Source organism: Fringilla coelebs, assembly GCF_963513975.1.
Source record: "Fringilla coelebs genome assembly, chromosome: 15".
NCBI classification, from domain to species: domain Eukaryota; kingdom Metazoa; phylum Chordata; class Aves; order Passeriformes; family Fringillidae; genus Fringilla; species Fringilla coelebs.
In genome coordinates, this window is record NC_140041.1 from 14816251 (window position 1) to 14839627 (window position 23377).

Sequence of the window (23377 nt, forward strand, 5' to 3'; positions counted from 1 at the left end):
CTCATCCCTACAGGCTGGTGATGTCAGGAGCTTTAATCTCTAAGACTCATGGACACACTCATGCCACTCCTTGCACTGGCAGTCAGCTGCAATACCCTGCTTCTGGGAGAGGGCCATTTGGTGGTTTCAGAGCTTGAAAAACCCGCATCTCTCTAGCAAACTGCTGGTGTTTATTTTCCCTTAAATCAAAGAGCCATGAAAAGGAATGACTGTTAAAAAGTCAGGTTGACATAGATGTGGATTATGTCAGAAAGAGCATGAGCAGTTTATACTGAGAGCAGCCACAAATAAAACATATCTCTTTGGTTTGTTGAAAGTAAGAGAGATGTGCATTTGGATCAGCCTCCTGCTTGTTGCACCTTCCTTGCCCAATGTCTTTGTTTGCCACTTGCACAGCCCAGGATGGGGCTGCCCCACCAGAGGTGTCACAAACATTAAACCTGCCAAGGGCAGTGAGGTCCCTCCATGCTCTGCTGGACAGATATTGTGATGACTAATTGAAAATGGGGTTTCATTTGAGAAACACTCGCACATGCAAACTCCATTAACTAATTAGCTTTCCAAGGGGTTTTACAGTTTGGAAGCCCAGAAGCTCCTGCCACAGACAGCACACAGCCCAGGATGAAGGGAAAAGGGCTGTCAGTGCTGACAAGTTTACCTTAAACTGGAAAATTTTAAATGTTCCCAGTGGCCTGACTATTTGTCCTTCCACCTGAATAGTGTTCAATCCATTGCCCTCAAATATGGTAAGAGGAAGAAAAGATGCATTATTATTAATAAATGAATGGAGCTATTTGCTATTTATTATTTAAGCTCTCGATACTGGCAGGCTTTAGTGATACAAGAAATATAGGGAAGTAATTTATTTATTAGGCAAAATAATGATTTTTCCCCCCACCATTCTGGAGCCCTCTTTGACCCAAAACAGCAGGGGGTTTATCAAGTACAAATATGATGACTTGTAATTTTAGAGTCTTTCAGAGGACTGTAACTGACAACCTTTTTAACATAAATACATTGAACAAATAATTTATAGAAGTATTCTGGGAATATTTTAGGGTGTTTTATTACTACTTCTGAAAGCCATGGCATGTTATTGATTTTGGTGTATTAATATAACCTAAAAGTGAGGGCACATGCTTGCCTCCTAATCCAAATCAGCTTTGATGGCAACCTATATATTTTACTGAAAGGAGCCTTGAACTAACAGCAGAGGTTAACAATTATACATCACAGCCAAAAGTTTAAGATAATGAATTTTGCACATTACACACTGTCCAGCTCCAGCCACAGGAAGTTCCCCACTACTCCCTCCTTGATGTCTCTTCCAAAATTCTCCAGTAGCTATTTGTCAGAATTTTGAAGCCTTATCCTTGCATTTGTATCATACAATTTACATTGTATTCTTGAAGGCTTCCACTGAGGAACTGTAATCATCATTACTGTTTTCTTTATGCCATAAAAATAGCATATTTCTCTTAAAATGAGAAATATTGCTCGGTTGCTTTGTATTTTATGATGTACATAAGTGTGTGTGTGTGTGTTTACAGAGGCATAGGTATATATAACAATAGCTAGGATGTGTACAGTACTGGATGTGGGCATTTCTCTTTTTCATTCTCTGCTGCCCTGGACTGCTGCTGGTGGGCAGTAGAGAGGTTTAAGTTGCTCCATCTGCCTCTCTCCACCCTCCAAAGGCTCCAGAGCAGCCCCAGTGCAGTGTGGCAGGAAGGTTGGTGCCTCCAGCCCTTGCTTTCTGGTGACCTGGGTACCTGCCTGGCTAATGCTTCAGTGAGATGGGACCAGTTCACCTGGCTGCTGAAAGCTGTGCAGCAGCAGCAGTGCCTGATCCTTGCCCATGGTGGTGCATTTGTCAGCCAGACCCATGAAAAGAGGACTCTTCAAACCTCGCCACCTAATGTGGGCTTGTTTTTTTTTCCTCTTCCCAAGATTTCTCTGTAGTCTTCTCTGCTGACAATTAGTTTCACCATAGTTATCTCAGTTCTGGAGGACTTTTTCCCCCCATGTTTATTTCTTGGCTTTAAAAATGAATGGTGGACAGTTTTAAGTGCCTTGACATAGCAACCACATGAACTAGATTTCTTCTCTGGCTGCACTTTTTTGAGAGCATCCAGACTGTTTGCTTTTATCTCATCTTTATGTTTTTCTGATCACTCAGTGGTGCCATCAGTGATGGCTTGCCCATGGGAATTCCTGGTTCTGACCAGCTTGTTGAGTGGGCAGAGTCTTTTGGGACAGCTCTGCATTGCTGGGGGCCAGTAATGAGGAACAGACATGCAGCTCCAGCAGGAGAGTGAAGGAGATAAGTCCCTTCAGATTTTTACCATGCTTCAAAGTTTCTGGAAACTCCATGTCTGGGGCAGTCAGAAACTTGTGCTGCACTTCGCCAGCTCCAGCCCCTTGTTGCCTTCCCTTGGTGCTGTCACCATGGGTATAATGACATCATGGTGCTATTGCTGCTGCTTAGAGTAGGAGGGAAAGCCACAGGGTGCTCCTGGAAAAGACTCTTTAAGTCTTGAGCTCCTGTTGTCCTCAAAGCCAGAAGGATCCTTGCCTGCCTTTACACCATGATTTCTGTTTAAAAAGCCTGTGCATGGGGAAGTGTGTGACGTGGACTGAGAAATATGCATTCAAATAGCATAAAATATGGGCTTTTAAATTTTTTTATCCAGGGCAGAATTCAATCAAAAGAACTCTGGAGGGGGAAAAAGCATGCAGATCTTGAGGGGCAGGGAATAGGCCATCTGGCTGAACATGCTGCCTGTTAAAATGTACCTTAATCCCCACTTCCTGCTCTTTTGCCATATGCTTTGCTGTGTGAAAACTCAGGTACAAAGCAGTGCCCTGAAAAGGTGACTCCTAATTAAATCCAAAAGGGGCATTTTATATTCATCATCGTAGATGTACTCACATCTTTATTTTCCAATAAAATGTGCTCTCTCCTCCTGTCCTTGTGGTGTGACTGATGTCACTTCCCACCCAAGAAGTTTCTGGAGGAAGGATTATTTTTTCCTGTTTTTTTTACACAATTTAAAATTTTCCTTAGTGATTTTTAGTGGTAAACCTCCAGCACTATTTATGTCCAGGTGTAGTTAATGCCCTCATTCTCAAAGGGGGAACAACAAGGACTAGAGTTGAAATAGAAGTTATACCCTGCACGCCTGCTTCCCTTGCAGTCAGCATTTAATGATTTGCAAATAGTAATAATACACTGGCAAAGGAGACAAGAGGCTTAAATGCAGTGAAAAGCAATTTCAAAGGTAAATTAGGTCCTGAGCCTGTTGCAGCTAAGGTTTTATTGATACAGGATTTTTAATATAATGGACAGGGCTTGATACTAAGGAGCATTTTTAAAACTTTGTGATTTTCAAGCTTCATAAACTTCTCAAGCTTTCTAAGCAAATTTTCAAGCCCTGGTTTATCCATTGGTCTTACTGCAGCTTGGTCCAGACTTTTCAAATGGCTATGGTGCTGGAACTTGTTTCCCACATTGTCAGTGACTTAGACTTAAGGGCCCTTTGGAAAAAAAGAGGAGTCAAACCCTGTAAGAACTAATGGAAGGCAAGGAACTTGAAAATCTTTGAGGAAGTCCAACCATTCCCTTGTGTGGGGTAGCCTAGAGCAGTGTTGGGACAAGCAGGCAGTGTGTCCCTGGTCCCTTCTTTAGTGGGATATGGACAGAGCCACCAGAGCATTGTATTTCCTTATGTGCAATAGACTCCACAAAATGCAGTTCCTTTCCTCCAGGTGCACCTGATACAGAGAGCTCCTGTTGTTGTTTTGGGTTCTTTATTTTTAGGTCCAGTAGGTTTTATTGGGTTATTTTCCTACCCTGTGAACACAGGCACCAGTTAGTCAATAACAATCGCTCCATTAAAAAGGAAAAATAAAATCTTTGGTGTTTGTTGCACACACTTAAAATAAAAAAAAAAAAAAAAGAAGGGGGAAAGATGAAGGGAAAAACAGATGCCAAATGTTGTTTCACATGTCACAGAGGCTGCTTTTCCATAAATTCATATCTTTGTAGGAGTGCAAGTAAAATGTTACCAAAGAGGTGCATTCTATCACATTCTTCTGCCATTCTTTGATATTATCATATCTGAAAATCCAAATGCTTATTTGACAGCTGCATTATCTTAAATTAACTTTTGGCTTCCAATCTGAGAACACTTTGGCCCAGACAGGACTCTCCTGAGGTTACAAACAAATCAATAGGAGGGCCAGGAATAGAAGTGGAATAGGCCTCCTGTGCTGCTTTTAGCTACCAGACCTCCTTCAGCTGAAAATCACATTGTGCCTCAACCCATCTCCAGGAGTTTAGTCCCAGGAAGGACAAGCTCCAATTCCTCCTCTCCCATTGCCTGGCAGCGCTTGGTTGGTGTTCAGCACGTCCCTGGGCTTTGCCATCCCTTAACGCTGCTGCTTCCACTGTCTACAAAAAGCCCAGGAACCCCACCCCATCTTCTGCTCCTCAGCATTCAGCTCTGAGCACCAGTCACAACTGGTTTGTGTTCCCTGCTTGCTTCTGCCATTGAGGCTTTATTTAGGCTTGATAGTGAGCAGAACAGTCAGGTGTAAGATTTTAGGTCTCTGCTCAGATGAATCGAGCGCGGTACATGCCGAGCAGCCCGAGTGTTTACAACAGCCTGTGACAGAACGTGTTACTCCTTGCAGCTTGAGGCACTGCCACAGAAATATGGCACATTGCACAGAAATTGCTTGTGCAGCAAGCTAAGAGTCAGGTTATTAGGGTGTGCTGTCGGATTAACCCACCAGTGTGCAATCCAACCCTACTCCAGCAGCGAGGATTTATTACCCGCTGTGACTTCCAGTCACATCTGAGCTCCCCATGAAATCACAGGGTGGTTTTTTGTCCATGGGTGTCTGTGTGTGGTTGCTGTAAGGGAGAGAGTAACCAAGCTTTACAGGAGCTGGGAGTGAGTTCCTATGGTGTAGCACTGCATCCAGAGCCCTTTGCAGTGTGCCATGTCCTGTGTTTGGGATTAAAATCTCTTCCTGGGGTTCTTAGCCTGCAAATTATTTGTGTCATGGGAATGTACTTGAGGATGAAGGAATTCGTGTCTCAGATACACAGGTGGACCCACCTGAGGTTACAGAGTAACTGGGTGTAGTGGTAGGTGCCAAAGGCTTGGCCATTCAGATCACCAGCCCTGTGAATATTTGAGTTACATCCTCTCTGCTAATGCTGGCACTCATTTATTTCAAAGCCTGTTGGTGTTTTGGGGAGCTGTGAGCATCTGTCCAGGGGGGACTGACAGACCTCACCTGTCCAGTTTGCATTGTTCTGGCAAAGTGCCCACAATTGGCTCTGACTCAGACACAGCTTGACAACCCTTACTCATTTCTTACCTATTACTAAAGCACCAAAAATCTCCATGCTCCACTGCCAGATGGGATCAGCTGGGATTTACCTCTTTCACCCATGAAAATAGTTTAGAAAAAAGCCAACTTTATCTAGTTTTCCTTGCAGCTGTTTGTTCAGTGTCCCATCCCCACTTCACTCCACCCCTGTGAAATACAAATAGTTTGTCAAGGAATGTTGGGTTTTATCAGTGACCAGCCTGATTTGGGTAACCAAATCACCATTATACCTGGCAATAATAAGCAAGTTTGAATTTAAAGAGAAGCCAACTGGTGATGTAATTAATCAGTTATTATATGCTAATATCTATACATCTTTCTTTCTTTCTTTCTTTCTTTCTTTCTTTCTTTCTTTCTTTCTTTCTTTCTTTCTTTCTTTCTTTCTTTCTTTCTTTCTTTCTTTCTTTCTTTCTTTCTTTCTTTCTTTCTTTCTTTCTTTCTTTCTTTCTTTCTTTCTTTCTTTCTTTCTTTCTTTCTTTCTTTCTTTCTTTCTTTCTCTTTTTCTTTCTTTCTTTCATCAATTTTTTACACATTATGTTTTTCTGTCTTTGAAGCCTCTGACATGAAAGATGTAAAATTGCATGTGAGACTGAGAAATAAATTTGACTCATGAAAATTCCTTGGAGGAGATAGAGGACTGCAGCCCACATCAGTGACCATTGCGACACGAGCTGCCCTCAATGGAGCAAAGAGTATTTGTTTTGGATTATTTCAGAGAGAGTTAAGAGACACTATAATTTTAATCTTTGATTTAGCAGAAGATTTAGTCTTTTGCCAGAACAGAGCTTCAATACTTTAATTTGAATCTGAGCATGAATGTTCTTGAAGTGGAGTTGTTCCTGAGTTCAAGCTAAGCATAACTTAATATTGCCGAATCAGCTGGGAGCATCTAAAAGACTGCCCCAGACATTAAATCCACAAAAGGAATAATCTTCATTATTGTAATGTGTACCTTGAGATTCTAGTGCCCCTCTCCAACAGTCTTGGGGAATCAATAACTTTCTATTTCTTCAGAAGATTTTTTCCTGTGTTTAAGAGAGTGCTTGTTGCTACAAGAGCCTTTTTCCTTCTCCTTTAGATGTCCCTTCCCAGTTGGTAATTTATTTTTATTTTAAATCAGTGCACACATAAACATTGCTATTTTAATTAGAGAGAAGCAAACAGAAGTCACAGGCTATAAGGCTCTGCAAGTATGCTTGCTACTCTCACATTTTAATTATTTATTGGAGTAAATAAAATTAAATATTTTCATAGCTATCCAGAACAGGATTTGAAGTAATTACTCTGTCAAATTCATCAAAAATTCTCTCATCAAAATAAAAACCTTGATGTTACTGAATAATTTATAGTACAAATACACAGAAATTGTAAAGTATTATAAATAGAAAACTGCAGGGTAAGTGAACATGAATTAGTTAAGGGTTATGTTTCTGAAAGAGCCTGTCATAAGCTTTATAAATTTTTAATAACTGTTTTTGAGGCCTAATTTTCAGTGTACAGTATATACCAACAACTACAGGAAACAACCCGAAAATGGTGATTTAGAAACACAGCTGTTTATGATAGAGGCCAGATTGCAGCTCCTCTTCCTGGGCCTTTCTCTCACACAATTTCAACTAATGATGTTTGCCACTGAATGCCGATGGCTTAACATGAATCATCTGCCTAAATAGCAAATACATTAAGTAAACCTAATCTCTATTATTATCTATGAATACCAAATGCTGGGACAATATCCAGCCTATTAAACCCCAACTGTTCAGTGAGGCATCCCTATGCCAGTGCCTTAATGTGCCTGTGCTCTGTGCTCTGGTTTCTGGTGTGGCTGAGGATCTTCCCTCCTTGTGCAGGAGCTGGAAGGGGCCCTTGGTGTTCCTGGCACCCACAGGGTCTGATCCTGCAAGCTGCCCTCTTCCCAGCACGTGTAAAAGGAGCTGGAAGTGCTCAGCACCCTGCAGATTGATGGAAACTCTTTCATTAAAGCTTGTAACGTTGAAGATGATTCTCCATGTTGTTGACAACCAAGGATGTGCAAGAGCAAAACCTCTGATACCAAGTCCCCTGACTTGACTTCTTCTCTTTCTAATTCTGAATCAAAATTCTCTGCTAGAAGTTCTCCCATCAAACAAATTAGCCACAGGTCTGGACATTCCCATGCTAGAGCCACTGTTTTCTGTGGATCTGAGATGGATGCAATTATCAAGAGCCTTCTACAAAAACTACTCCTGCCAGCTCATGGTAGACTTGAAAAGCAAAACTTCCTCCTTCCCAGCCACCTGAAACTTGAGATTTATGGAGGGATCTGGATCTAAGGCAGCAAAGGAAGCCTGCTGCAGCTCCACAGATGCTGAGGGAGTTCTGGATGCAGTGGTGTAAGGCTGAGGTAATGCCACAGGAGTCAGTGGATTTGTTATGAATTACTCCCATCGTAATGAAGCCTAGGAGTCTTTTTTTCACTTCTTTCTTAGAAAGGTCATTAGGCAAATTGTACTTCTATTCTTAAAAGTAGATCAGGAGTTAAAGAAAATAGATTTGGTGCTATTTGCTGCTTATTCCATTCTAGGAGGGATGAGTTAAAGGAAGGTTTTTTCTTTGCCTTTCTTGTAGCACATCACCATTTTGGTAGACATGTCAGTTCAGATCATATCTGGCTAAAACTTTGAGAGCCCGTAAGAAATATGCACTTTTTTGATCAATATGTGTTACAGAAATAGATGCAGGTAATGATTTTCAGACAACTAAGCCAAGGAAGCTTTATCAGATGTAGAATATGCTATCTCATTTCATGCATGCATCTACCTCTGGCAAGGTTCTTTCTATTTCTGGGACCTAAAGGGCCTCAGCATGCTAGTTCTGCTTGTAAATATCTGCTGCATCAGAAAGGTCAATATACAAGATGCAGAGTAGGCACAGAATGAGAGGAAGTGGGAGCGTGATTGAAACAAGTTAAGAATTGCAATCCTTCTCTGCTTGAAACTGAAAATCCATGTACAGAACTCATGGGAACAACTAGGGAGTGTTCAGGAAGCTTTGGAAAGCTTTGGCTCACACAAACTTAAATGTAACCTAAATTTTGCTTGAATAAAGTACAAGACAAATCTATTGACTACAGAGTAGACGTAGGAATTTATTGCTGTTCTGTTTCTCTTCCCATTCATCAGCCAAGATTTTCTTAACTGGCTACATTAACAGTGCCACCAAGCATTTTGTGGAGGTTTTAAGTGACTCAGGGATTTAGTCTTTAGTATAATTGCTGTCTAACCCTGTGCTCTGCAGTCTGAATAATGTGGGGAACATTTGCCTAGTACCCCAAAGATTACATTGCTTTACGTCAAATTGTCAGCAAAGAAGTTTTTTATGACTATTTAATTAAAGAGAAACCATTTGATCATTTAACACTTCGGTTTTTTTTCTAGAGTAAAGTTTTCTCTTCTTATAAATCCAGGCTATCAAAGTCTGAGAGGAGCACAGAGGTGGAACCTTCCATGTATTAGTTATTCACCGGGTCCTTCCTTTCTTTCTGTTCAATAATTGATAGGCACAATCGTTCCTCCTACTTCTTCACTGTAGTCAATAGCGTGTCATCCTCTGCTGTCATCTCAGGTCACCTTCCTGAACTGCTTGGGTTTAGGAGTCAAGTCTGGTACAGGCAAGTTAAAACTTTTGATAGTAGAAAGAGACATTCATTTAATATGCTGGTTGCTAATCATTACCAGCCCATTTTAAAATGAGAAAGTGGCTCGTATAGGGAATCGCCTAATTTCCCTAAGCACATTTGGGTCTCACTTGCTTTAAAGACATGCTCTTAGCTTGATTTTTCTCTTTGGATTTGGGGTCTTTAACATTTCCTCTTCTGTTGCTTGTGGTTTCATTGTAACATTATTCTTACTGCTTTTCCCCTTCCATCTCTTTCGCTTTCTACTCCACAAGGATATTGTAGTCTTTTTGGACGTCAAATGGACCGACAAAGGGAAAAAATCCCCACAATTCTTTTTTCAAACTATGAATAGTCTTCCTTTTTTTTTAAAAAAAAAAAGTTCTGGTTCATCTGTAGCCAAGTTTATTGGAAATGACAGCTCAAAAGTTCAGTGAGTGAGTGAAGTTCCTAGAGATCAGAAGGCCTCTGCTGTTTCTACTGTTTCCAGGCCTCAATACAAGGGCACCTTTTGGAAGTTTCAAGGTCAGCTGTAGGTCTATTATTATGTTGAATGGAAAGGAAATAATTTTGCCCTTGTATCCAAGTCCTTGTCATCTTTCTCCTTACCCTACTTGGTTTCTTTGTAGTACTTGAAGGCCTCAGCTCCATCTCTTATGGCCATTGTGAATGGTTTGATTGGTGTTTGCCATGCTATCCCTTCTTTCCTCTTTCTAAAAAGCAAATGATCATGTTGCATTGAAGAAACCATTATTGCCATCAAACAATCTGCCTTAATTTTCACGTTCTCTGAAAGTTTCAACTCCTCATCAACATTTCAGAAGGAAGGAACTGTGTTGGTTTTCAGTAACTCTGAGGAATCCTAGAAGTTCTGATCCACACTTTGGATAAGTCATAGAACAGAAACCACTATGGACAAAGGATGTACTGGTCTTTTCCTTTCATTTTTTCCACTTTGCTGCTTCGGGGCTTTTTTTTGAAGCATTTGTTCAAGTCCCCTGAAGCGAAGGCAGGGACATGAATCTGTACAGAGTTCCATTAACCAACCACCTCTCCTAGCCAGCAACACAGAGCACTATGGGATCAAAATTGTGTATGTGATGCCCAGAATTGTAGCTTTGTCTTCCAAGGAAGGACTCAGCTAGGTGTGTTGGAATCAAACATTTGTAGGAAGCCCACCCACAGATATTTTTTCTCAAACATCTCTTGGCAGCTTTTCCTTCTTCTGTGCCCAGGAGAATGTTGCTATAGGTGGTACATTAGTCTGGCTCAGCCCTGTCCGACAGAAACACAACACCAATTCAGCAACGTGCTCCTTGCCCTCCCTCTCTTTTCCTGATTCACAGCAAAGATAAACAGGACACCAGGACTTGTCCCTCTGAGTTCTTATTTCTGCCAGTGGCTGGTTCTACATCAGGGCTCAGGATTTGAAATGTAAGTGCTGTTAGGCTCTAAAGCACCTCCTATGTTTTGCTTGGCACATGGAGCATTTTCTTAACCACTTAGGGTTGTAGATGGTCACTGAGACTGAATGTGGGACCACAGAGCACCTTCAGCTCTTTATTCTGATTACCTCCTTGGTTTTTATGGAATTACTCCTAATTGACACCAGTGTAGCATGGATAAGGACTAGAGCCTTCTCTCATCCCAAAACCACTGGGATGATTCTCTCTTCAGAGCTTATGCAGTGCTTTTCATATATTATACCTTAAATGCAGTTTACATCTTCCTGAAAACCCAAGGCTAAAGGCACAGTTCACGTCTGAAGGGGATTTATTTACAGGCCAAAGGGAGCAATAGAGAAAATAATGTACACAGAGAGAAGGAACTGTGTGAGGTGCTGGCCTGGCAATAGCATTTGTCTCAAGGAAATTGGTGGGAAGTGCATTTGGGCAGCTCTGATGGTAGATGTTTGTGACTCTCTGCAACTTTTTTGTGGCATCACTGACCTTGGGCACTGCTGTGTCATATGGAGTTTGCTATTCAAAAAGATAGGAGAAGGCTCTGTAATATTCCTGAGAAGAAATAATAGCACAAGCTCAGACCAGTGGGGGAATTTACTGCCTGCTCCTGACCTGCCCAGAGTGCTTTGGCAGGTGTGAGGAAGTCGCATTAGCTCCCAGCTACGTATCAAGCAGATTTTCAAAGAGCTTTTGACGACTTATAAAACAGAACATGGTTTGGGGCTTGAGTATTTATCTGAGCAGCTGTCTCCCTCTGTATGGGCCTAAGCACTGTTTGACATCATCTAAAGCTGTTTTATTGGCCATTCCAAAACAAACACAGCGCAAATAGGCTTAACACCTTTGGAAGGCAACTGCTTAGTTATTGTGTGGAATTCATTTTGGGCTGGGGATCTGTAAAGCTGAGTCAATATGCTGATTTGGATCTAAGCCACAAGCTTACCTTTTAACCTGCATTTTTTCCTTCTTCTAATAGAGCTTATTGTCAAACCAGATATTGTTGTGCCTTTATTGTAGACTGCCCTGCCTGAATACATTTGCATGATAAATACTGAGGGTTCTTCCTTTGAGTTGACACTACCTAGGAAAGAGTCAGAAATAAAACCTGCACTTCTTTCCCCACTCTTACTTTACAGAGGCATACTCTTGGGCTGCCAAGTTGAAGATCTGGAGCTCTTTTGCATCCTTGGAATCCACTGTCTTTTCTGGAAGGACTGACCATTGGGCAGCTACATAATTTTCCTCTGGGGAATCTCTCCAAGCCCTCCTCATCTGTTGTGCAGCAGCTGCTGAAGTGCTGCTGGGCACTGATGATACCAGGGGCTCTGATGTCTTCAGCTTATCAATAACCTGCTTTAAGCTGCCACCACTTTTAGAGCAGTTTGTGCAGGGTTGAGAGGATTGACTCAGGAATGAAGGTTGTCTGGCTGAAGATGTGCTCAGGTCAGACAGATACTTACAGGAAAGAGGGAATGTTTGGTGAACTGGAAGCAAAAGGCATCAAGTGTAGCTGAATCCTTCCTGCCTGCTTGCTACTCTCATGATTTTAAGTCTGGTGATATGAAGTATCGCAGTTTCCTTTTTTAAGGTCTCCCTAGGATTTTCTAAATGGGTTTACAGGTGTCAAGACATTATTTTCTTATAAAGTGTGGTCACTGCTTGTGTTTTGGATTGGCTGTGAACTTTGAAGGATTTAAACTTAGCATAAAAACCTTGAGACTTTCCAGACATAACTCTTCATGAAGAGTCCAGAAAGTCAGGTTAATGTTTAGAAGGTTTGTTTTGCTGGTTTAATTTAGTAGGATTTCCTCATGGTATGGCCTGATCCTGCTTTGAGCTGGTAGCTGGGCAGGAGAGGCATTGTGAGAGTCCCTCAGTGTGTTCATTCTGCTCTCTTTCACTCATAAGAGTCATAAGTGCCCTTGTATTTCTTCATCACTCTGGGAAAATAAGAGCAATATTCTGGTGTTATTTCTCCTGAAAAAATATTGAACTGCCTGGGCTCCTTGGGACAAAATGCAAGGGAGAAGACAAAGATTCTGAGTACTTTCCTAATAGCTGGAATACTGGGAAATAAACCTGGGCCAAAGCTGTGTGATTTCTCCACAAAAACCAATCATCCAAAAACACAGGCTCTGGAAACTGAGTGCTGCATAAAAGGGAAATATCCCCAACTTTCTGGAAGTCCCATTATAGAAACAGAGACTTGTCAATTTGTCTGTTGGATAGGTAAGGTCCTTGTGTAACCTCCATTCCTGGGTCATCTCAGTACCTTAGGATCTTCTATGCATTTTCATGGGGTAAGATTTACACAACAGAGGATGATTGATAGAATCAAAAGAATATAACAAACTCTCTGACTAAAATGATCTCCATGCAGTCTTCACTTGCATTTCTTCTAAAGTGACTTTTGCTTCAGTTTTGCCAAGTGCACCAGAATCCCCCAAAATGAAGCACAAACATGTGCACCAGGATAGATATGTGACCCCTTCACCTTGTGTTCCCACATGGCAGCACTTACAGTTGCCACAATGCCACTGCCCTGGCTCTTATGAATGATTCTGCCACCCCACACTGTGATTAAGTATTGCTGTTATAAACCAGGTACCTCTCATGTTAATAACAACATCTGTTAACTAACAAATTGCTCATTAACCAAGAGTAATGGTGAATTTCACCAGATTACAGCTCTGCAGGTCTTTTACAAAAGAGCTATCAACAAACTATTGTGCCTTTTTTCTCTAAAAATTCAAAGTATTTTTCCTTTTAGTGCTGAGTTTCTCAAAGCTATGGTTATCCTATACACTTTAGTATTACCTAAAGGCATTGTAAGAAGATATTTAGAAAGAACGGGTACATTCCCTTACTATTTTATGGAATAAAATATCTTTTCTATAAGTCATCTTTGAAGGGATTCCGGAACAATGCACCAAAATTCAGCTATAAACACAGTACTATCATATAATAGACCTTGTACTTTACAATACCTACAGGGAATCACTTTTTAAAGTCTATAACATACACTAGGCTTTTTATATGATGGAATCACATAAAAATAAAAATTGATAAAAAATCGTAATAAATCTGGATTTCATATCATGCACTGAGTAAAGTCTAAATTAAACTACTGTATTAAACCTTCTATGAAGTAGACCTAATTAATTAAAAACACCAGGGTTAAGCAATTTAGCCATCAATCTCTTAGCTTAAGTGGGGGATGAGGTGCATATGGTAGCTTACCGAGGAAGAAAAATGAAAGACCTGTTCTCTCCAGACTCACATTGACATGATCTAGGGGAGGTTAAATATGAGCTGCTATTCCCAAGGAGACTTCTCCTACAGTTCCTCCAGCACGATGACTTTCCCAAAGCCCTCGGCAAGTTGGAGTGTGACACTTACCTCCCCTTCCCAGAACAGAAAGGGGAACAAAGTGGGATGGCAGCACCTCTGGAGGAGCCAGACTGAGATGGAAATGGCATTGGTGCCACAGCAGAGGGAATTTTCTGGGAGTTCACACCATCACTGATGCAACAGAGTTGGCCAACACTCCCAGGAAGGAAAAGGAGAGGCCATTGTTTACTTTTGAATCCAGAGACTCATCCTGGCCATAGGAGCATCACTCTTGCATGCTGGGCCTGAGAGGGATGCTCTGATTGAGAGGACTGGAGGGGGTCAGCAGTGCCCTCTTTGGGAAGGCAACCTCAGCAGAAAGGCAGCCCAGTGGCTTGATGGATGGTTCCAGTTTCCAGATTGTCAATGTGTGATCAGCACACTGATCTGCTTGCTGAGAATTTTCCAGTCAATCCTCCCTCATCACATTCTCTTCAACTCTTGATTCTTTAGCCAAAACAGATTTGTAAAAAATTAAGATTATTTTTGTTACAAGTTCCCTGTTTTTAATGGCATAACTGTATGTCCAAGAGATGAAACTTCCAGGAGCTGGTGTCCTTATGGAACAACTTGACTCAAGTGACTGCTCCAGCAGAAAACATTCATTTATTTTACAAGTGAGCCTGATGCCTGAGCTACCCAGTGACCCTGTGATGAATACATCCAGGGAAGGGACACACAGAGGCACATGGCTGGAGATGAAGATTGTGGTGGCATCTCCCTTTTGGCAGGGACTTTCTAGCTAACTGACTTGGCTGTAATGTGAAAATGCAACCTTAGGAGTAGCAGAAAGATTCCCCCCATCAAGCCCAGGAGTTAAGCTTGTTTGCAGGCTCTTGAGACAGCAGATTATTTGTTGTTGGAGATGCACTTCAGGGTTCAAGTGGCATTGGGAGCACTTGGCATAATGTGCAGCCCACTTGAGCTGTGCTAGTGGATGTCAGCAGCTGCGGGGAGTCCTGTGGTGCCTCTTAGTAGAGGAAAGCCTAAACCTTGAAGGTCTTGCTCATTATTTCTTGTTCAAGCAAACCCTTCATTCTGTAGAGAGAGTGGAACTAAAAAAGGACTTCAAGTCTTGGCCTCCTATAAAAACCAAGTTTACAGGCATTTGGTTCTCAGAGATCCTTTAAAAGAAATCGTTCTGTAATAGGTGCTCCTACAGACTTGGGCTTTTACCCCATTATTGTTATGGATCTAACATCCTAAAATCAATACTTTGTAAAGGGATTCTAGGTGCAACAGCTAGGTCCCTAGGAGAAGGTAGGAAAAATTTCTCACCTCAGTAAATAAAAACAGGCTTTCCTGCACATCATTCAATCCACCTATAATCTTAATTGTGTCCTGACAGGGGGTGTCTCTCTTCATCTGCACAGGAAGCCAAGAGTGACTGTTCCCAACTTTGGGGAGCACTGCACACAGTGAAAGCTGGCAGACCTGTGTGATAAGGACTTGAGCTGCCATTTTTGCAAATATCATAAACTTTTGAAGTGAATTCAGCACACAGAAAATGCATTTTATCTGGAAATAGTGCATGTAAGTCTCCTTTTAGTGTTACATAACTTCACTGCTTGCAAATCCTGGTGAATAAAAAATAAAAATGTTACCACTGCAGCAGTGGTCTTTGTCATTTATAAACAATGAAGCCAGAACAGAGAGATCAACAGAACAGGCTAAAAATGTATCTTAATGCGCCTGCAGGGACCTCTACAAAAAGTCACCAAGATAAGGGAGTTTTGACATGACACAGTGAGCCATGAAGGAGCTATTTTAAAAAGAAACAATAGATTTGAATATTCAGACCAAGCACTGAGCAGTAAGTCAAAAAGAAACTACCACTCTCAAATCTTCTGCAGCTTAGAGCTAATTAGACTTATGCCTCAGAATGCCCAAGCCTCCTGCAATGTGGCAATGGTTATGATAATTATATTTTCACTCTGTGTTGGGCTGTGAGTTATATGTGTATTGCCTATAAATGCTGTACATGTAAATCCCCTCCTCAATGAGGTGAGATTATGCCCTGATGTACCTTAAGCAGCATGTAAATGCAGCAGTTGGGGTGGCAGCTACTCCAGCCTGGGAAATGCAGGGCTTTGCAACCTTTACAGGCAAATGAAAGCTGTGTGGACAGGTGGGAAGGGTCAACCTGGAATCCTGGAATTCTCAGTGATCACATGAATTTTCCAAGCATCTATTTGCCACCAAACATCACCAGTGGAAATGACACAAACCCTATCTCACTTTCCTGTATGTATTAAGGACTCTTTATAGGTACATCCTGTTACTCATGTCTAAGGTATCTGATGTGTGTCAGACTACAGAATGTTAGGCCCATTGTATGTGATGTATTGATGCCACTCATGTCACCTGGGATACAAAAAGCTAGCATTTCTGATAGCATGACCATTCCTCCCTCTAAGCAACTTATTTGCTACCTGAAGACTAATTAAAGTGGTCTTTTAGTGCCTAACCAGTCAGCTGGACCCATAAGGATATAAATATTACATATAAATGAGATCATGAAGGGACCTCCCCTGACCTGAGGGCTGGTGGCTGCAGGCCTGGCCACACATTACATTAGTTCTCTTGTGGCCTGACTTGTTCCTTGATAGGAACATGTGTCTCCAGGTCCTTGCTGCCAGACTTTGGCCATGGCTCCGTTGCAGTCACACTTTTGAGAAAAATGCAGGAAATTTGGCCTCCCACTTTTCCAGTGCATCACCAGCTTTCCCTCGGTGTGTGCTCCCACATTTCTCCAAACAGACACAGATCCAACCTGCAGAGGAGTAGGTCTAGACCCAGATGACCCTGAATACCTCACTGCTTTTCAGCAGAAACCTGTCCCAAAGTGTCTAACAAAGAGCAGCTCCTGGTGCAGCAGGAGCTTTTTCAGGCTTATCCTAGGATTTGGCCTTGAATGGCAGAGCTGAAGCAGGATTGGAAAGGTTGGGGTCACTCTGCGATCAGCCCTGAGCTGATGGCTAGGTTTGGTTTGGAGGTTTGGTCTCCTCTCCTGCCATATGTTCCCTGTTAGGGTGAGTCCGCTGACCTCAGAAATGCAACTTGTTTTGTGCTTAGTATGAGTTTGAGGGATAAGGACTTTGTGTTCGGAGATTCCCAGCTCTGTGAAGTTTGGAGTGAAGGAAGACAGGAGGGGAGAGGCTGGATTTTCATTTGGAAAGTGTCTTTCATACAAAGAAATGTGTATCAGCTGAATGGCACTAATGAATTCCAAGATGAGTGATCTCAAGCAAATCTTGAACAGCAATTCTGCCTCTTTCTTTGCATTACTCTGTTCTTATTCTAGGTATTTATTTACTGATTATGAGGAAAAACACACGACCTCACAGGACCCCCAGCAGGTGCTCACAGCCTCCACGGGCTCCTCGAACAACCATGGTATTCTCTCCCTGCCTTATTATGGTCCTTTCTCGAATGTGGGAATGTAGAGTTCAGACCTGCTGGAGTATTTGGGGGGATTGCAAGGTATAAATAAGCCAGCTGGGGCTTCAACCCACCAGCTCAGCAACATTATATCGTGCTAGTCTTTGTTTTCACTGTATCACCTATTTTTCAGACCAGCGGTATAACCAAGTTGTAAACTGCACACCTTACAAATCAGTCTATCCTGACATTGCTGGAGCGTTCATTACAAGCTGTAAAAAAACACTGGCAAGGAAGGTTTCAGTCCTGCAGCCCAATTTTCCATTGCAATAACCCAATTAACTGGTGTGTGTTTGTTTTACAAAGCTCTAAGCTACAATAAACCATGCCGATACACAGGCTGCAGAAAGCTTCGTAATTAGGACAAGGTGTACAAATTAAACCACTCTTTTTAAACTTCAAACCAGCTAACTTCTGACATACTGTACTGCTGGGGCTTCTGGGACTAAACCCAATTAACATCTTAGTATTTTATAAGCATCGTTTTAATTGCATTTGTATGCAATCTTCTCTCCAAGAGCCTTTCAAGGTGCTAGCCCTCGTTCAGATTTTATTACTTTAGTGATTTAAATCTCCTCTATCTGTGCTTCCCGTTAATAATGACTAGTGCAGCTTCAAATGCCGGCCCAACATAAAACTGAGCTCTCCAAAGAATTATACTTTAAAACAGTTACATTTAACTTTATTATTACATTTTTAATTTTTTTTTCTCCCTCTGTTTGAACATTATGCCTTGAACCACTTTATCAAGCTGTCAGTGCAGTAAGTGCTGGAAGAGTGAATGTTTTACTCCTCAGTGCTTTGCTCTGGCACAGCCTCTTGGCCTACACATGACTCAGTTTTTGCTGCACGATACTGTCTCAGAAAAAGAGCTTTTCTAGGAGCAGCCTAATGACTTGCATGTCCATGGATTTTCAAGATATGTGAGGTGGTGGGGAGGTTTAATTCTATGAGCGACAGCCAAGCCAATCCCTCAGGCTGAGCTGCTTTTGGGTTTTTAAGGTCAAGTTCTACCCTCCTTCCTTGCCTGTCAGAGGCAAGTCCTGTGAAGCTTTACTCCTTTGAGTAGTTTTACTCACTGTAATGGGATTGCTCAAGTTTGGATGAACTGGGCTTCGATGGGAGCAGTGGAATATTCCGTGGAAAATCTGATGCACTCTGAGGAATGTCAATTCCCATCACTATAATTTCTGTCTGCATAAAATCCTCGCAAGTGCTCTGTTTTTCTTTATGCATCTGCTTCTTTGGAAAATGACCTGCATTTCAAAGATCAAGTAGGATTTGAAGAGCGCTGTAGAGGCAATAAGGAGAATAATGGAACTGCCTCAGCCCAATTAATAAAATAATATATAAAAGGGGTTCTGAGATTCTTTTCCAGCACATTATTATCCTGTTTAACATTATTCAAAAGAAGGAAAAAAGAAACAAGAATGTGTTAGATCTTATTGAAATTATGAAATGAATAAGATATTTATTTTAAGATGCTGGCAGCCACGCTCAAAATATTTTCCACTTTGCAAAATGCAACTTGAAGTGAATATAGGCTAATGTTGCTCTCATTTAGGATTTCTGTTACGTGGATACAAACATTGGGTCTTAAAAATGCAGGAGGTTCCTCCTGAAATATTTTGAACCTTTTCACTTGATTGAGTGTCTTGTCAAACAAAACTGGCAGCAGATCTCTTGGAACTGCCTGAATCTATGCAGATACGATTTCTATCATGCCCTTATTATGTGTAGTCCATAATAAGGAGGAGCATGTATAAATCATTTCTGGCTGGCACTTAGGATGCAATACTCAAAGGAGAAAGACATTTCAGTCTTCAAATGTCTAGCAATTTCTGATATTATACAGTGAGTCTCCCCAGAACCATACAATCCTCAATTCCATGCAGCTCTCTTATGAAAGAATGAGACTTTCATATCTTCCCTTGCGAGAGCCACCAGCGAGATAAGAATTGTGCAGCTCCGGTGAGCACTGTGCTCCAGCCAGGGTGGCTCTATTGAACTTCCATTTGCAAAGCCCTCGCTCACAAAATTGCACAGAGATGAAGGATTTCACCTCTATCCCTCCTATACACAATTATCTGTGAGTAAGCATTACTTTACAGAGAGTAGATTATATAGTTATGTGTTATAGGAACACATTTCCCAGGGAACGCTCTGCTGTGTGCACACCTATAATGTGCACTAAAATAAACACATCTATTGTATAAATGTGTTTGTGTTTTCTCAGCAGTGGTAATCCAGCCAAGCTTTGATGTACTAAAAGGTGATAGAGTATTAAATGATGGATCCAAAAAGTTCTAGCAAATTGTGCCTTCCCTAGAAACAGAAATGCAGAAATGCTCAAAACTAAAGAATTGCAGAAATACTCAAAACTAAAGAAACCATTTTAAGAAAACACTGTAAAGAGTTGTACATTGTCTCCTCTCTAGTACTGAATATATAGTTATTTTACACTTCAACTCTTTAAAAAATATCTTTCTGCAATATGTTCCAAAAAATCTCCAGACCTTTTCCAGAATAGTTTTTCAAGTTTCTCTTTCATTTTTTTTTAATAGGAGTTTCCTGGAAGAAAAGATGGGATTTTGAAAACAAATTTTAAAATAATTTGAAACATCATTCTGATCAAATCTTTCACAACAGTATCAGGAGAAACAGGCACGGGTAATGCCAGGGAAAATGGATTATGTTAATTAAGTTAACAATTTTTAATGACAAATTTTGTTTCAGGGAGAAAAGGTGATTTTTTTTTATTAAGAGCAGTTTGTGCAAAATATTTCAGCCACTCTATAAAAACATAAAGACTACATATTTCCTATAAAACAGTTCTTCACTGCAAGATGATGAATAACTTTAGTATTACAGCTATGCATAATAAAATGTTTATTTGTCAGGCTTGATACATTTTGTAACAGATTCATTTATACACAAATACATAGGTTTTAGTGGAAAGAAACCTATATTGATATTTTACGTGGCATATACTGATTGTTTTCTAATATGAAAACAACTCAAATTGCTCGATGAAGAGTTCAGCTGTTGGGAATCTGAAAAGCAGAGGGCATTTTCGACCAGGAGTTCAGCATGTGGAGCTGTCAGACTTGATATCCCTGAATTTTAGGTGAATTGGAGCGCCTCGTTCCTCTGGAGGTTGTTCTAAAGGGGACTAATGTCTTTTGGGAGCCAAGCCCTAGGGAATAAAGGGCAGAGAGCAGGAGAATATTTTATGCAAAAGAACCTTCTGTCGAGATTGGAATAGAAAATTACACTTCTTTAATGACAAGCTTTTTGTAAAATACAGGGAGCTGCAGAGAAGGATATTATTCTGTTTTCTTTCTTCCTGTACAGTGGGAAATAAGAGGTGTCACTGTGAGTTATCATGTGCAGTGACCAGTAATGCTCCTGTTTAGTGTACAATTGCCTGCCACATTACACACAATCACGTGTGTTGTTATTATATTAACTGAGTTTATATACTGCTCACCTGAGTTCACCTGGCAGGGCTTGCCTAATTACAGTAAAAAGAAAGAAGATCTTTTGGCTAAGGGAGTTTGCTTGTAAATTTGAGTTTTCCCCATTTAAAATCATGGGATCTCAGGGGAAAAAAGCCAAGAAAACAAAACAAAACAAACAAAGGAAAAAACCTCCCAACTTTGTTAATTCTAACACTTCAAAACCTGCCAGAGGTCAGATCCAACACTCATTCGTGCCAGTCTGGTGGATGCTGGATTAGGCCCTGACCTCCTTTGCCTCCCTTGCAGGATCAGCAGACAGAGCTGTGTTTGAGCAAACCAAAGGAAAGCTGCAAATTCCACAGCAAAGCTGTGGTTATTGGGGTGTTGCATAGCTCTGAGTGCAATTCTGATAGCACAGCAAGAAATAAATATGAGCAAATTAATTTGCAGTAATTGACAGAACAGTTAGCAAATCTGCAGTTGCAGAGTCTTTATTCTTGGTGGCAACAGAACCCAAAGTCACTTTTAGAACTCAGGTTAAATTTGCAACTAAAGAGAGACTCCTTTGTGTGCAGGCTAAGGCAATTTTCTGGGAAGTCTCAAAGATACAGTAAATGTGGAACCCAATAATACTATTTCTAGAGCTCCTTTTCAGAACAAAACTGCACTTCCACTGCAGTAAGAAATGCTGGATTTGAGTTGCAGCTCAGGCTTCACAGGACAACGGGAAAAGCAAAAATGAGCTTGGTGATGCAATACTTGCTGGGAATCAATATTCAGTTCCTGCTGTGCACACTGTGAGTGTGTGCTGATGGCAGCTCCCTGAGCTGGCCCCCACTCCCTGCCCTGTGATCCACAAAACCCCACCCCAGCCTGGGAGAGACAGAGTGGCCCCAGCTGCCCCTCAAGAGCAAGCACTCGCTGTAGGAAGGGCAAAAGAATCTCTTCCCACTGAGCATATGGGTTTATCACACTTTTAAACACCAGGAACACAGCCTGTCAAATGTATTGGAAAATGCCAGGAAACAGAAATGCAGAGCAATCAATGTTTTCAGAACAGAATTAAATGTGGTTGGCAATTTCCACACTGCAAAGGAACCTGTCATTGTTCAGCTCTGTGGCAATGGTGCTTTGGCCAGAGCCCAGATAAGCTGGAGCTCAGTCTCATTTCTCCTGTGAGCAAGTACTGCATGTTAGGAATTCACTTTCCAAGATCTTCTCCAGTTATTTTCTCTCTGCTCAGCAAATGTCAGATGCAGCTCTGCCAGTGTTGTCACTGATGCATTTTAGGTGAATCTTCTGAAGGCAGCTGAGGAAAGGGGCAGGAAAAATGTTGGACAGGAATGGGAGGTGTAGAGGAGGTGAAAATCCTGACTATGATGACTTGAAAGGAGTCTGTGAGAAGCAGAAATGGCCAGTGGATTCTATTGCCTAGCAAGGAGGCCTTACCTGAATTTTCCCCAAGTCTCTGTTGTCTGGTCCTCTGGTTCCTGCTGTGTAGCTCTGGCTTAGCAGCAGGGCAGAGCCTCAGCCAAGTGCCCTGGCTCCCTGAAGTGTTGACTGGTTTGTGTTTCCAAGTGTTACTTTAAGAAACCCAGAGAAGTTGAAGTGTGAAAGTTTTATGTTACATGAGAGAAGAGGTCGACAGGCATCTCAGTTCAGAAAGAAACACTGAGTGTGTTTTATTTCCAAAGTTGATGGTGAGACCTTCTTGCAGCAGGGGACTTTTACCTGAGGTTCTTCAAGAAGAGAACGGGGGAGAAGCAAATGTGAATTTTCAGTTTGCTACAAAATTTTGAGTTTCCAGGGGTCAAGATGGATTTTGGAAAGGTCTTTTCATCCAGTGCTGTTGAGTGTGCACACAAGGCTTAGCATGAGCTTCAGCTGTCTTCAGTGAAGTGTAAAAGATGGGGTGTCTCTCTTGTGTGACAAGCAGTTATGAAATGCTGTGTTTGGCCCTTCAGGCTGTGAAATAAATTGGTTGGGTAACCTGGTTTATAGTGGAGTCTGGTAGAAATACTCTGTCACAAGGTGGGTAATCCATCCCTTCCACCTCAGTATTGTCCTAACACCTTGGAAAAGGGTGCTGGCCACATCAGCTTTACCCAAACTCCTTCATTTAAGGTGAGGAATGATGCAAGGAAGTATGTTAGAGTTGACTGTCTTTGGTGGCTAATGGTGCTTGGAAACAGCCCCCCTGAAAAAGCTCCCTGCAGCCAGGGAGGTCAGGCCAGTTAACTTCTCTACTCCAGGTTGTGGGTGTGATCCCTGTATAGCCATTCATGTAAGAGCTGGACTCAATGATCCCTGTGGGTCCTTTCCAACTCAGAATATTCTGATTCAGTGATCTGGCAGAGATACTTCCACATCCCTCTCCCTGCAATGCTTAGGTACCATCTCTGAGGTAAGCGCCTTCCTTCTTGGCAGGAGTGGCAGAGAGAAGAGACCGCGTGAAAAGAGTGGCAACACCTGTACCATTGTTTCATGCTTGGTTTTTATTTTAAATGTAGCTCTAATTTTTGAGGCAAGTCTTTGCAAAACATCAATTCAGTATTTTGAATACC